General features: G+C 35.4%; 1 pseudogene across 1 annotated transcript in view; it reads right to left on the bottom strand.

Moving 5' to 3' along the window:
- Positions 1-12,163, bottom strand: part of LOC308640351 (coiled-coil domain-containing protein 102B-like) — a 184,343-nt pseudogene extending 172,180 nt beyond the window's left edge. Inside the window, exon 1 of the transcript XR_014024295.1 lies at positions 11,554-12,163. The product of XR_014024295.1 is annotated as a coiled-coil domain-containing protein 102B-like (transcript). The remainder of the gene's footprint in view (positions 1-11,553) is intronic.
- Positions 12,164-12,783: the final 620 nt, after the last annotated feature.

The following is a 12,783-nucleotide window of genomic DNA, read 5'->3' as shown; positions in this document are numbered from 1 at the left end:
GGAAGGCACGTGTATACAATACGAAAAAGCTGGTCGCAACTCTACCCCCAGCCTTTTAGCAGAAAAAATTTCACTGAATCTGGACATTTAGCTGTCAAGAGGCTGCGAGATGAGGTTCCTCTATCTTCTCACGCGAAGGACGGGGACACTTTAACATGGATGACCCACAGGACACAATCAATGCAGGCGCAGAAGCTCCCGGCTCAGCCTCCCGCTTGGAAGTAACTCCAGAGGAAGAGCCCCAGAGGCTTGGTGACGCCGACAGTGACCAGCCCCAGGTTCCTACTAGTGGTTGTACCAAACAAGATCTACTGCAAAAATACAAGAGTTTGGAGGACAAAATCGCTCTGCTCAGAGTGAACATCGACAGGGTGAGATGTCAGAGCCAGGACCTGGAGAAGAGGTATCTTGAGAATATCGAAACTGTGAAAGCAAAGAGCGATGACCTCCAGAGGACCATCCGAGTGCACGAGAAAACGCAGAGAGAAACGACGTTCCAGCGAAACGAGCAGCTGAATGACCTGAGAGCTGAGATCACGATGCTAACGTTGGAACTGGAGAAGCTGAAGCAAGGCAAGGCCAGACTGGATCTGGCGCCGTCCCATCCTTACGAAAGTCAGACCCCGGGGAGAGACCTAGATCTGGGTCTCCAGCGCACAAGGGAGGAGTACTCCAGTTCTCAGGCCAAGACGGATGCTGACACAGGCCACCCCAAAGATAACAGTGAGCGTGTTTCCCAAGAGCTTTCTAAGATCAAAATCTGCAGCCTCGAAAATCAGGACAACAGTTAGGGACACGGAGAAAGTCTTGGTCCAAGAGAAAACGTAGTGGTTCCTACCTCACAGCCACAGCCTGCAAGGAAGAGCGGGGAGGAGCACCTGGCCAAGATGGAGCAGGCGGCAGGCAAAGGCTTACCCAGAGCACTAGAAGAAGTGACCACAGAGTTTGAACCTGGACCCACTAGAACCATGACACCGAAATCTAATAAGTCAAGCCAAAACCTACAACAAGAATACGCAGAGATTTTAAAGAGAAAGTATATGGTCTGAAAGATACTTTACTTATGGAACTGTTGACATAACAATTTCCCATTAAATGCATGATACGAATAACTTTAATTGAAGGAAAATGTTTGTATTATATGATTAATATTCATAAAATATTTGCAATTAAAAAAAAAGATTAGCTGCTTTCCTTCATTTTTTTTGTACCATCTAAAGGCACCAGCATCTTTGAGCTGGTGGAAGCCAGAAGGTTATCAGTTTTCCCTTCCTAAACATTCTTCGTCATCCCCATGCACCATCAGCTGTCAGTCCTGCTCACTGTAACTTCTGAAAGTTCTTCATCTCCATTCACTTTTCTCTTGGCACCTACTTAGTCCAAGTACCATCACCTCTGTCCTGAATTACTGGAACAGACATGTAAGTGCTCTCCCTCCACTCCCCTTCCCTACATCCAAGTTTCCTTTTCCCCTACTCTATCTCCCTAGCTTTTAATCTTGTGCTACCAATATAAATCAGTTTTTCTTGGAATGTCATATATATTGCTTCACTATATGCTGTTTATATTTATTCAGAAGGAGTGTTTCTTTCATGAAGATTATACAAGTACCAGCCTGTACTGATATTTATGTTCACATTTCAAACTTCAATATTCATTAGGGTCTTGATATATTCATTTTTGTATTTTACTTGTTCTTGACTTATATAAAAGCATCAACCTCCTCAGTTAATATAAAGATCTGAAAAGCATGGCCTCTGCTAAAAGAAATGTTTAATGCCAGCTTGTTGAGAAGCCATTTGAATTCCCTAATATTTTCTCTAAGTACTTCTATTATTTAAACTGCACCAAAACATGATAGTCATTTTCTACTCCTTTTTAAGTACATAATCCATAAGTAGGTAATCACATATGGCCACATGATTATTATGTTCATAAGACACAAAAGGAAAATTTCTCCTGAAATTATCTTGGTTATTAATTAAATTTTGTTACAAAATACACTTTAAAACTTTGACACTTTTCATAAAGTACAATAGACACCATTTGATACATTAACATAAGTGGATTTTGAATTTATTTTTAAGTAAAATTACTGAAATATGTGTTCCCATTAAAATAGAGACTTTAACTCACAGAAATATGAAAAGCTGCTTTTCTTTTTCATAAATCTAACCATGATTCATAGTTCTTGCAATCTCCTTATGTTTCAACAATAGTGTTTAACAACAAAAGATTAAGGACCGGTCTGTAGTGATAAAAATCCAAGCCTATGTAGTCCCATGTGGTTTTATCTTATTCTCTCTTGGCAGAATTTTATTTTTCCTTCCAATATGGAAGAAACCCATGTTCAGTGACTGAGTCACTTTCTCATTTTGGTCAGCAGGCTCAGTGCATTAAGTCCTAACTCAGCCTTGTGTTTGCTCCTTGCAGATCCAGACTTCACCTCCCTGGCTCACTCACCTCCGTGTCCCATGGCTGTTCATACTCCATGCATCAGGGGATCACCACCCTGATCCCTGCTCTCTCCCTTGCTCTCACCTTCCCGAAAGCAGCCTCCCTCCAGTCTCCCATTCACCTTGCCCATTCCTTCCAGAACCCTCTGTTCTCAAACCTCTCCTGCCTGAGTCAAATGCTCCCTTTATTAAAGTTTACATTTTATCAACATAGAAAGGTAACAGTTTTTTAAATGTTTCTGTGGAGGTTCTATATGATTTATGACTTTATGTTTGGACTTCTTAATAAAGAAAAATTTTAAACATAGTTGCACTAAAAAATCCCTGAACTTGCAAATTATAAGAGTAAACTTCATTCAGGAAGCATTCAGAGAAAAGGCAGAGTGAGACACACTAACAATAGAGATTTTAGTTACTAGATTGTTAAAGCAGATTAGGGGAGATTTCCTTGAAATTTTTAATGGTGTTGTAGAGTTACAAAAACAAATTATGTTTGGTCTTTTTTGCTGTTGTATTTTCATTTTAACCAGATAGAAGGCATCTGTCTCAAGCATAGATAAAAATCTAAGTGGGGCTTTGCTAGCTGCTATGGTAACCCAAATGATTTTCCCTTTTGTGGAAGTGATTCAATGAGATTTATAAATAACTTCCTGTTGAAAAAAAGATAAAAATAAAAATAAAATTCATCTGAAATAAATACATAGCTGCTTACTATACTTTTAAATCTTTTAGTTAGATTAGACTTTATATTGTGTGCGTCTGTGTGTGTGTTTCCTAAGCCAGCATCCCTTGCATATAATATATTTTATTCCATTCTAAGTGATTTATATTCTGTTGCAAATCTTTCTGTGGCTCCAAACTTCAATGAAAAAGATTATCATATAAAGAAAATTATATATCAAAAAACAAAAAGTAGTAAACTACAGTAATTTTAAGATTTTCTAGTGCCTATAATTATTTTCCTTTGTCTAACACTTAAGGAGCTCATGTGATAACAAAAGCAAAATAAAAGACACAAAAGCCGGCAAGTTCATATGAAATGATGTATTCTGATGACCATTTTTTTTTGCTCATTTCTATTCTAATTTTATTTCTTTTTTTAAAAAAATTATTTTTTATTAGTTGCTCGAGACAATACAATGATCTTGACATATCATACATTTGATTCAATGGGGTATGAATTCTCATTTTTCCACGTGTACAGATTGCAGGATCACATTGGTTATACAGCCACGTATATACATACAGCAATACTAGTGTCTGTTGTATTCTGATGACCATTTTATTAAAACACATACACAAAAAATGTCTTCTCATTTCTGCATGATGTTACAGTAGAATAAAGATAAATATTTCTTATATTTTTAAACTTGCATTTTTGAATTAAGCCATTGAGTGCTTATTGAATGTCTACTATGTCCCAAGCACATTGTTCTAGAGGTTGAAGTTGTACCAGAGAAGAAAGAGATTTGAATGTCCACCCTCAAGGAGCTCCCATTGTGATTACCTGTGAAATCTGACTGAGAAATTCAAGTGAGTATTAAAAAAGAGTAGTTTTCCAAAGACTCACTTTTATCAAGTTAGCGAGCTGTTCACATTTTTAAATGAAACAAAACTTATATTATGAATGAAAATGAATTATCTTGAATATGATGGAAAAACTGGAAAATAGAATTGTATAAACTATAACGCAAACTAGCCCTGTTTTGGGAGTTTAACACTCCTGATTACCCTCCCACATATAAATATTTACACAGCCAACTCTACTTTCTGTATGGAAAATGAAGGGACTGGGGGCAGAAAGTCAACTGAACTTTCTAAATATCCTCCAAGTGTGTTATGGAGACAGGAAAGCTGGCTGCCTCCACCCCTCCACAGCAGTGTGTTCACAGGGCAGCCCTGCATAAACTAAGTCTTTGCATACTCCAAACCCACAGGTCAGCTTTAGTCCTTGAATTAAATGCCTTTATTAATGAAGTTGCAGAAGAGGTTGACAGAATAAAATTATTAGTGAATATGGAACTTCCTGTTTCATAACTGTTTTTTTCTTAAAGTACATAATTAATTTTGAAATCACAAGGCTAGCTCCTTCTGAATACTAATAGCATGAATTTCAGAAAGTATATCATTGTATGTCTTGGGAGATGAATGAAGAAGGATCAAAGGAAGATGAAAAATGTGTTTTTAACATAAATAAAGTAACATTCATTTATATGCAGTTAAATCAAGTAATTTCTCCTGTTAAGGAGCATTTTTAAACTCAGAACATTTATCAAAAAATCAAAGACAGACAATGGAATTATTTAAGACTAATATGCTTGTACAATCTAACAAAAAGGGAAATAATGTATATATAGCCTAATATAAATATATCATTACCATGGATTAGCAGGACATTAGCTAACAGTGTATGGGGGTTTACCCAAGAGTGTCTGAGTCACCATAATTAGATGTGTGGCATCATTACATTTCTGTGGACTCTTCTGAGTCCATAGAAATACTATCAATCACATTTTATTGTAATTCTTTTCATTTTAATGTAATATAAACAAGAAATCGGTTTGCTAATTGCTAATTGATCTGGAATCAGTTTTCATTTGTGTCCTTTTATTTTGGCTTAGTTGTTTATTTCCTTAGTAATAAAAACTAAGGGAACAGGATTAAAAATTTCAAAATAACAGGAAGTGAATAAGCAGTGTTTATATTTCTCAAAAGATCTGGCTTTCCAGTCTCTGAAACAGAAAATGTAACCCATGTGTAAGGGAAGCTGCAGAGTCAGAGACCAGATTAAAATTTTGGTTGCTGGAAATTTTGTTTTCACCTCATCTCCCAGTCTGAATATTTTCTTCTCATCAACTCTTTCACAAGTAATCCTTCTAACGTCTCAATTTAAAATCTTCCTCCAAAACTCTTCTTTTGCTGTTTTTCTCTTAAATATCTCTGCCTCCTCAGATTTATAGATTTAATTTAATTTTATTTTATAAATACATAAATAAATACTAAGAATTCTGTGGATTCTTAGAATTGGGTTTATCATTTCCATCCTTGCCTGCTTTGACACCTATCAGACTTCCCTAAATAATTCAAATATCTTAATCAATAACAACCAGAGGGCATATTGGCTTGGTTATGTCTATAGGCTGCCAGAATTTATGTACTTCTCAGTGTCAAGATAACGTAAATATGCAAACAAGACGACATCATAAGGTTTGGTAGAAGCCAGAGGATGGTGGGTTAGATTTAGGAAATCTGGATCAAGTCTCATCCTTAATAAGCTCATTAAACTTTTTGTATTCATTTACAATAAGGAGAGAGATGATATGATCTATGACTGCCCTGAGAGTGTTTTTTTTTTTTTTACTTTATTTCACAGTGCATGAGTCACAGGCCATCCAGCATGGTACTTACTTGCCGGAAGTAGTGCTCCCTAGAAATGAGGGCAGCATGAGTCGAAATGATCTAAAGTATGAATTAGACAGGGCACAAAAAATAAAAATATAAAATATCTCACTAAGAAACATATATATATATATATATATATATATATATATATATATATATATCTTACATGTTATATGATAATGTTATATATTGGGTTTACTAATAAATATTATTAATATTATTAACAAATATATTAATTTCACTTATTTGTCTTTTAATTTTTTAGCTACTTTAAATTGAAAATCATGCTTGAGCTATATTTATATTGGACAGCACAACTCTAGAGTATCCGAAAAGTTTCAAAATGTTTCTTTTTTATGGAGAATTTTACAGAAATAGAAAACTATGTTTTGATTTTTTAAAAGCATGTTCAACATGTTTTGGCAACATTTATGTTTCAATCATGTAGAGTTTTCCTATATATGTTTCAAATTAAGGTGATTGCTCATAACATTATTGGCAAATATATTCTTGAAAAGTGTGTTCTGATAATGAAACTGTACACCAAAATGTCTGTGGCTGTTATTTAAATATATGTGTACAGGTCATTTTATTCCTGGCCATACAGTTACATAATGCAGTTGTCATATCACAAGCAAATGGACATCATTAAAAAAATTAGATACATCTGCTCAACAGTTCAATCTAAACTTTGAGAAATCCCACCATTTAGACAATGTGCAAAAAATGATGACTAACTTTTAAAATGTGTATTTGTTAAAATATCTGCTGTACTGGAAGTCAGAGGCCAAGAATCATATTACCCATTCATGCTCTCTGAACAGCATTGTTTTAAAACTTAACTGTATTTAAATTTTAGCTTAAACTTTGGCAAAGAATAAACATCTAGAAAAATTGTGGACTTAAAATTTGTTGGATGTGAAAAATTCTATCTTGTTCTTATCCCTCTCTGCATGAAGATTTATTTTTCTAATGCGGTTTGTATGAGCAACCAGGACATGATGTAAACAGAAAGGAGACAGAGAATTCTAGCAAGATACCAGCACCCTAGCATGGGAACGGGTATTAATATTTATCTAGTGAAACCAACTGTGTTACTTAATTGCTTAAGTAGAGGAGGAGTTGAAGCATTTCAAGGACAAAAACTCTATGTCCAAAACATTTCCAAATGTAGTACCCTTATAACTAATATTCTTACCCTAAGTTCCTAATAATTCCAATATCTTCACTTCACCTCTCCACTGGCTGCTTATACACCCTAGACACCATACTGCTCTAGCATTTCTTCCCAAATCAATGACAAATACCTCTTATTACCTCCTCCCATCCTCCTTGTAACTGTCCCTTTTGACCCAGCCTTGAGTCTGTCAATCAACTCTACTGCCTTTCCACCATCTCTCACTTATTTCACATCTCCCCTCCCCTCCTCCTGTGTACTCCATTTTTAATAGATAAGTCTCATCCTGGCATTCCATCCATCTCACCAGCTTAGAAAACCCTAACAGGTCAATGCCATCTATCTGACTGCTCTGTATGTGCCCCTGAGCACCTTCTCATATTAGAGAAAACACCTGCTTGGGTCTCTCCTCAAGTTCTTGATTCTGAATCTCCAAGGGGCTTTCACCACTGCCGACTCAACCTTATCCCATTTCACTTCTCTTCCACTAGACTCCTGTCTTCCTTAAGGCATCTTCGTTGATAAAATTGTTATGTTTTCCCACGCTCTACACCTCTCAATCTCAGGATGCCCATGTGCTTGCTATGTGTTTCTGCAGAGGGATTGTCCATGCCCTCAAGTCAGGCTTCCTGTTCTTAGGCACATCTCATCCCAGCTCACCTACTCAAAGGCGGGTCTCCTGCCAACACAGAATCCTTGCTCCTGTGTTACATCAGTTCAGACCCCTGCTTTAGGCCACTCTCATCAGTAAGAGAAGTGTTGTGATACCTTCAACTTCAAAAAGTGATCTTGATCCCTGCTCAGGAGCCATCCCATTTCTCCGGATTTTTATAATAAAAATCTTTAAGAAAAAAATTTTCTCTTTCTATTCTCTCCTGAAGTTACTCTATCAATTTCAGCCCCAACTTCAAACAAAATCAGAGAATAAATGATTTCTACATCACTAAATCTAATTAATGGTTAACTCTATACCTGAAATTCCTGTTTTATTTGAATAATCGGTAGCATTTTATATGATTGTTATTTCCATCTTTCCAGAATCCCTCACTCACCTGGCTTAAATCAACCCAGATAATATTTAAATACATAGTAATATTAATAATTTTTCAAAGTTAGGATTTCAATTAAATGGCTAGTTTATTTCCTCTAATACAGTGTCCAGTTTTCCTTTTTGTACCCAAGGTCTCAAGTTCATATTCTATCACATTTGAGCATCTGTAATTGGTGAGAACTTGGCATCAGGAATAAGAATCATTCTGTGCAATATAATCTTGGAACATAACCTAAATCTGTTTATTTAAAATACAAAGTCATGAGGTCAGGGACCAGATCATGGCATTTCAAATATCCTCATCTGCTTCAGTGTATGGAAAATATGTTTCTCCTGTAAAGCTTACTTAAATGATACTATACTTATAAAGTAACAGATAACATGTTTATAAGTGATAGCATAGAAACCATCATATATATATTTGTATGTGTGTATATAAATCTTCCAAAAAAAACTCATTAACAGCATAAGCTGAAGTTTTTTTTTTAACTTCATTCAAACCATAGAAAAGAGAGAAGAAGAAAATGAATGCTAATTCAAATACTAGTTCTATTTTACTTCAAGAGGAAATAAAAGATGTTTAAAGTTTGTATACATGGGGGACAGTTGCTAATAAATAGGTTCTAGTATTTTTACTATGGATACACTGAATACTATATAATCCATTAGCAACATAAATTTTATGTGTACTCTTCCACTTGTTGAAATAAAACTAAAATGTATATGATGCTTTCCTTTGATAATAATTGCATCTTTCCATAGTTTTAAGAGGGCGTGGTCACTAAGTAGTCATCAACATCACACATTGAAAATAAATCAAGGAGAGTCAACCTGCTCCCGATAACATTCCCAAGCACTTCAAGTATTTCTATTGTGTACAACAATCTTCACTGAAAACCTGTAATGAAATTTCCTCTGAGAAATCAAAAGATAGCTTCTCTTTAATATGTTTTAAAATAAGAAAGAAAGCCATAAGTATTGAAGAGGAGGCAAAACAATTCAAATGTAAAAGCTGCTCCTTATTTTTTCTCAACAAGCATTTTATTTGTACTTGTTTTTAGTAAATCTCTTTCACAGACCCAAATATTTATTTGCCTTTCATTTGTTATCTACCATGAACCAGGTACTAGGCTTGATGCAAATGAAAAATATGAACTCACACACAGGTGCACACACACACACTGAAACCTATTGTCCCTTCCTCAAGTGATCCATATTTTCATACTTTATTAGAAAAATATCATAAAACACTGTAAACACCTCCCTGGTAGTCAGGGACACAGATCCACAATGCCAGATATGTCTCCGTAACAATTACTGTTCCTTATTTTCATCATTGATTTCTGTTCTCTATTGCTATACGGAATATTGAAATTGATCTTTGGGTTGTTGTCTCCCTTCCTCCTCTTTGTACTTTATTAATTCAATGCCCATTTCAAAATTCTCTGTTTAACTTCTACCAGATTCACATTCCTGAAATACCAGCATAGCACTGTGAACATACTCTGGAGCCAGAAAGACAGTGCCTGGAACCCTGGCTCCAACACTCACTGTATCTGTGGCTGTAAGTAAATGATTTGACATTTCTGAACACCAGATTTCTTCATTTGTAAATGAAGGTAACTTGTAAAATGAAGTTCAGTTTATTGCAGAGCTATCAGAATTGAAGACATGTATGTCAATCACCTTGCACACAGGAAACACCATCTGTGTTGGCAGGATATGCTGCTGATGGTGAGAATGAGGTAAGAATGATATACTCCATCTCAGAAACTTGCCATCACCCTCACTGAAGGATATATAAAACCTGAAACATTGTGTGAATTTTAAGATTTCCACAAACATTTTCTGCTCCACCTATGTGGAGCACAATGTCAACTATTCACAAAGTGCATTTTTCATGTTCTGATCTCTCAGATTACTTCCCACTATTCTTCCATGCTTTATGCTAATTAGGGCCTTTAAGTTGACTGCTTCCACAAAGTAAGAATATTTCTCTTGTTTTGAGCAACTATCTAAGTTTCACTAATTTTTCAATATTCAGCAGAAAGTTGAACCTCTTTCAAAGTCTCGTGAGTTCTTCTAATACTAACATCTCTGCTAAAAATAAAAATTTTTAAGATTTTGATGGATCTCAATTAACCTTGTCAAATCAGCATAAAAAATAAGGCACTTTTTCAATTAAAGGTGACCTGAGAATATTTTTCATATATTTAATAATCATATTCATTATCTTTCTGCCTCTAAGAATTAGCTAAAATACATAAATTAGAGGTCATATCCACTGCAAGAGGCAAGAAGCTCTGTACCTGGGATGAAGCAACTGTTGAAGCTAATGAACATGCAGAATTCAAAAGAGAAACAAAAAATAACATTATTTCACAAGAAAACTATTTTTAAAGTTTCTGAAAAATAAAGCAATTCACATAAACTATTTCTCCAGATATTTTAAGTCCAGATTGCAAAATGACACAAAACCTATAAATATTGCCTGACTAACTTATTGAATTCCTTTCCAATTTACTATTTATCAAAAATATGGAAAAAATGGAATTCAAGAACATTTAATGTGTACATAAGGACATTTATGGATAACAAAAAGATTATAAAAACAGAAAAATGGGTATTCATGTAAATAAGATTATTAAGAAATATCATTATATAGTTTGGTGCCTTATATTACTTAAACATTTCTAATGGCATCTTTTATTTTAAGAATATCTTCCTCATATTTATGTCCAACTGATTCACCCACTGGGCATTTATTTGATAATTTATTTTTGTAGAAAACATAAGCAAATTCTTCCCAATTGATCACAGAGATTTTTTTCCTTTAGTCCTGCAATTTATTTCTGTATAATTGAACATCAATTTCTTTTCTTTGTTCTTAAATGCAAGATTTTATGATTTTATTCCATGTCCCTATCTCTTCCACACTATACAGGTAACATATAAAACAAAGTCGGTATCATTGCAATACTTAAAGTACACTTTTCTGTTAAGGATGAAAAGAATTCAGCATGAAGTCTCATGAAATGAAAAGTGCATAGACTTTGCATGACAATTTCACTGTTTTTACTACAAGAATACAGATTACTTCAAACACATTCATTTATACGCACATGGAACTAGAAAGTAAGGGTTCAGTATCAATCTATTCTATGACTGTCTAAAATTGGAGTTGAAATTCTTACCTGAGTTTTATTTAGGGTGCATTTTTTTAAGACAGAAAATGCATGAAGCTGTCAGAATAGATAATACCTAGAGTGGAAAAAAGGAAGGGAAGCGAAGAAATCAACTGCATTTTAAAAAGATCCTCCAAATCCTGCTTCCAGACCTACAGTAAGTAGTTTTCCTCTATATCTTATAAGCAACTGTCTTTTCCTTTGCTATGAGAACACAGGCTTTGCCTAGCAGGAAAGTATGAAAATTAAACAGAAAACCAGAAGGTTATGAAATTCTCTTACCCTCTGGGCTTGCGGGACTGTGCTAGCGTCTCAGTTGCAGACACATGTGTAAACAAGAGAATTTCCTGCATCCTTTTCTCATCTGAGCAGCTCCGGGGTCCTGGCCAACGGGATTATTCCAGTATTAAGGACACCCCACGCTAACTCCAAAAGGATTCCCATTGGTTGTGAAGTTCTCTCAAAACCGATACCACAACACCCTCTTTGGATCACAAGTAAGATAACCAAAATAAAATAATTTCAATGTTCTCAAAGCATTAAGTATTTGTTATTCAAAGCTTTCCAGACAGCCCATTTGAAACTATGTTCTGTGAGCAGAAAAGGAAGAAAATACCTACCTCCTCATTCACACGTATATTTAGTATTTAATAATAATAACTTCTAAAAATGGGAAAGCCTAAAGCTAAAATAACAAAAACTATTAAAGCCCCTATCTGGAAAATAGTTAAAAGAAAATTCTACTGCAGGTCATAGAACAATGGAAAATATCACTTGTTCAATTTGGTTTGCAAATTGCCAAAAAAAGAAAAAGAAATCATATTTAATAAAGTTTCTGAGAATACAACTCAGAATACAAAAACTATCTGTCAGTCCTTGGATCTTAGTCATGTTGGCAGGGAATGTGACCTGCAGTCCCAGGGACTCACAGGAGAGTTCCCTGGCCAAGGAGTGGCTTTCCAGTGACATGACTCAGCTGTCAGGAAGTGTGGTGATGAGGGGTGCTGGCAGACCACGGAGAAGAGAGCTTTCCTGGCTGACAGAGGACACAATTCCCCAAGGAAAAGAGCAAGGGCAGAGGAGACGATCAGGATGCTCCTCGTGAGTGACCAGGACAGCTTTGGAAATTAGGAAGTAAATGTCAAGTAAATGAGTTTATTCTTCCACCTTTTAATTTGGAGGATTATTCTTAGCTGAATATCAGGGTTTTTTTAAAAAAATATTTTTTTAGTTATAGTTGGACACAATACCTTTATTTTATCTTATTTATGTTTATGTGGTGCTGAGGATCGAACCCAGAGCCCCACACGTGCAAGGCCAGCACTCTACCGCTGAGCCACAACCCCAGCCCAGCTGAATATCAGTTTTTATCATTTATTTCTACTTCACAACATCCTTTACTTCTCATTCCCTAGCTCAGTGGAAATGTGACCATTCTCCCTACAGAATCAACAAACCCTTTTGAGCTATCTGGCTCCATCACGCTTCCCTTTGTCTTTGAATTCTCCCCCT

The sequence above is a fragment of the Spermophilus citellus genome, assembly GCF_964194105.1.
Source record: "Spermophilus citellus genome assembly, contig: SCAFFOLD_113, whole genome shotgun sequence".
NCBI classification, from domain to species: domain Eukaryota; kingdom Metazoa; phylum Chordata; class Mammalia; order Rodentia; family Sciuridae; genus Spermophilus; species Spermophilus citellus.
Note: the sequence above shows the minus strand (reverse complement) of the source record. Positions and strands in the feature narration are given on the sequence as shown.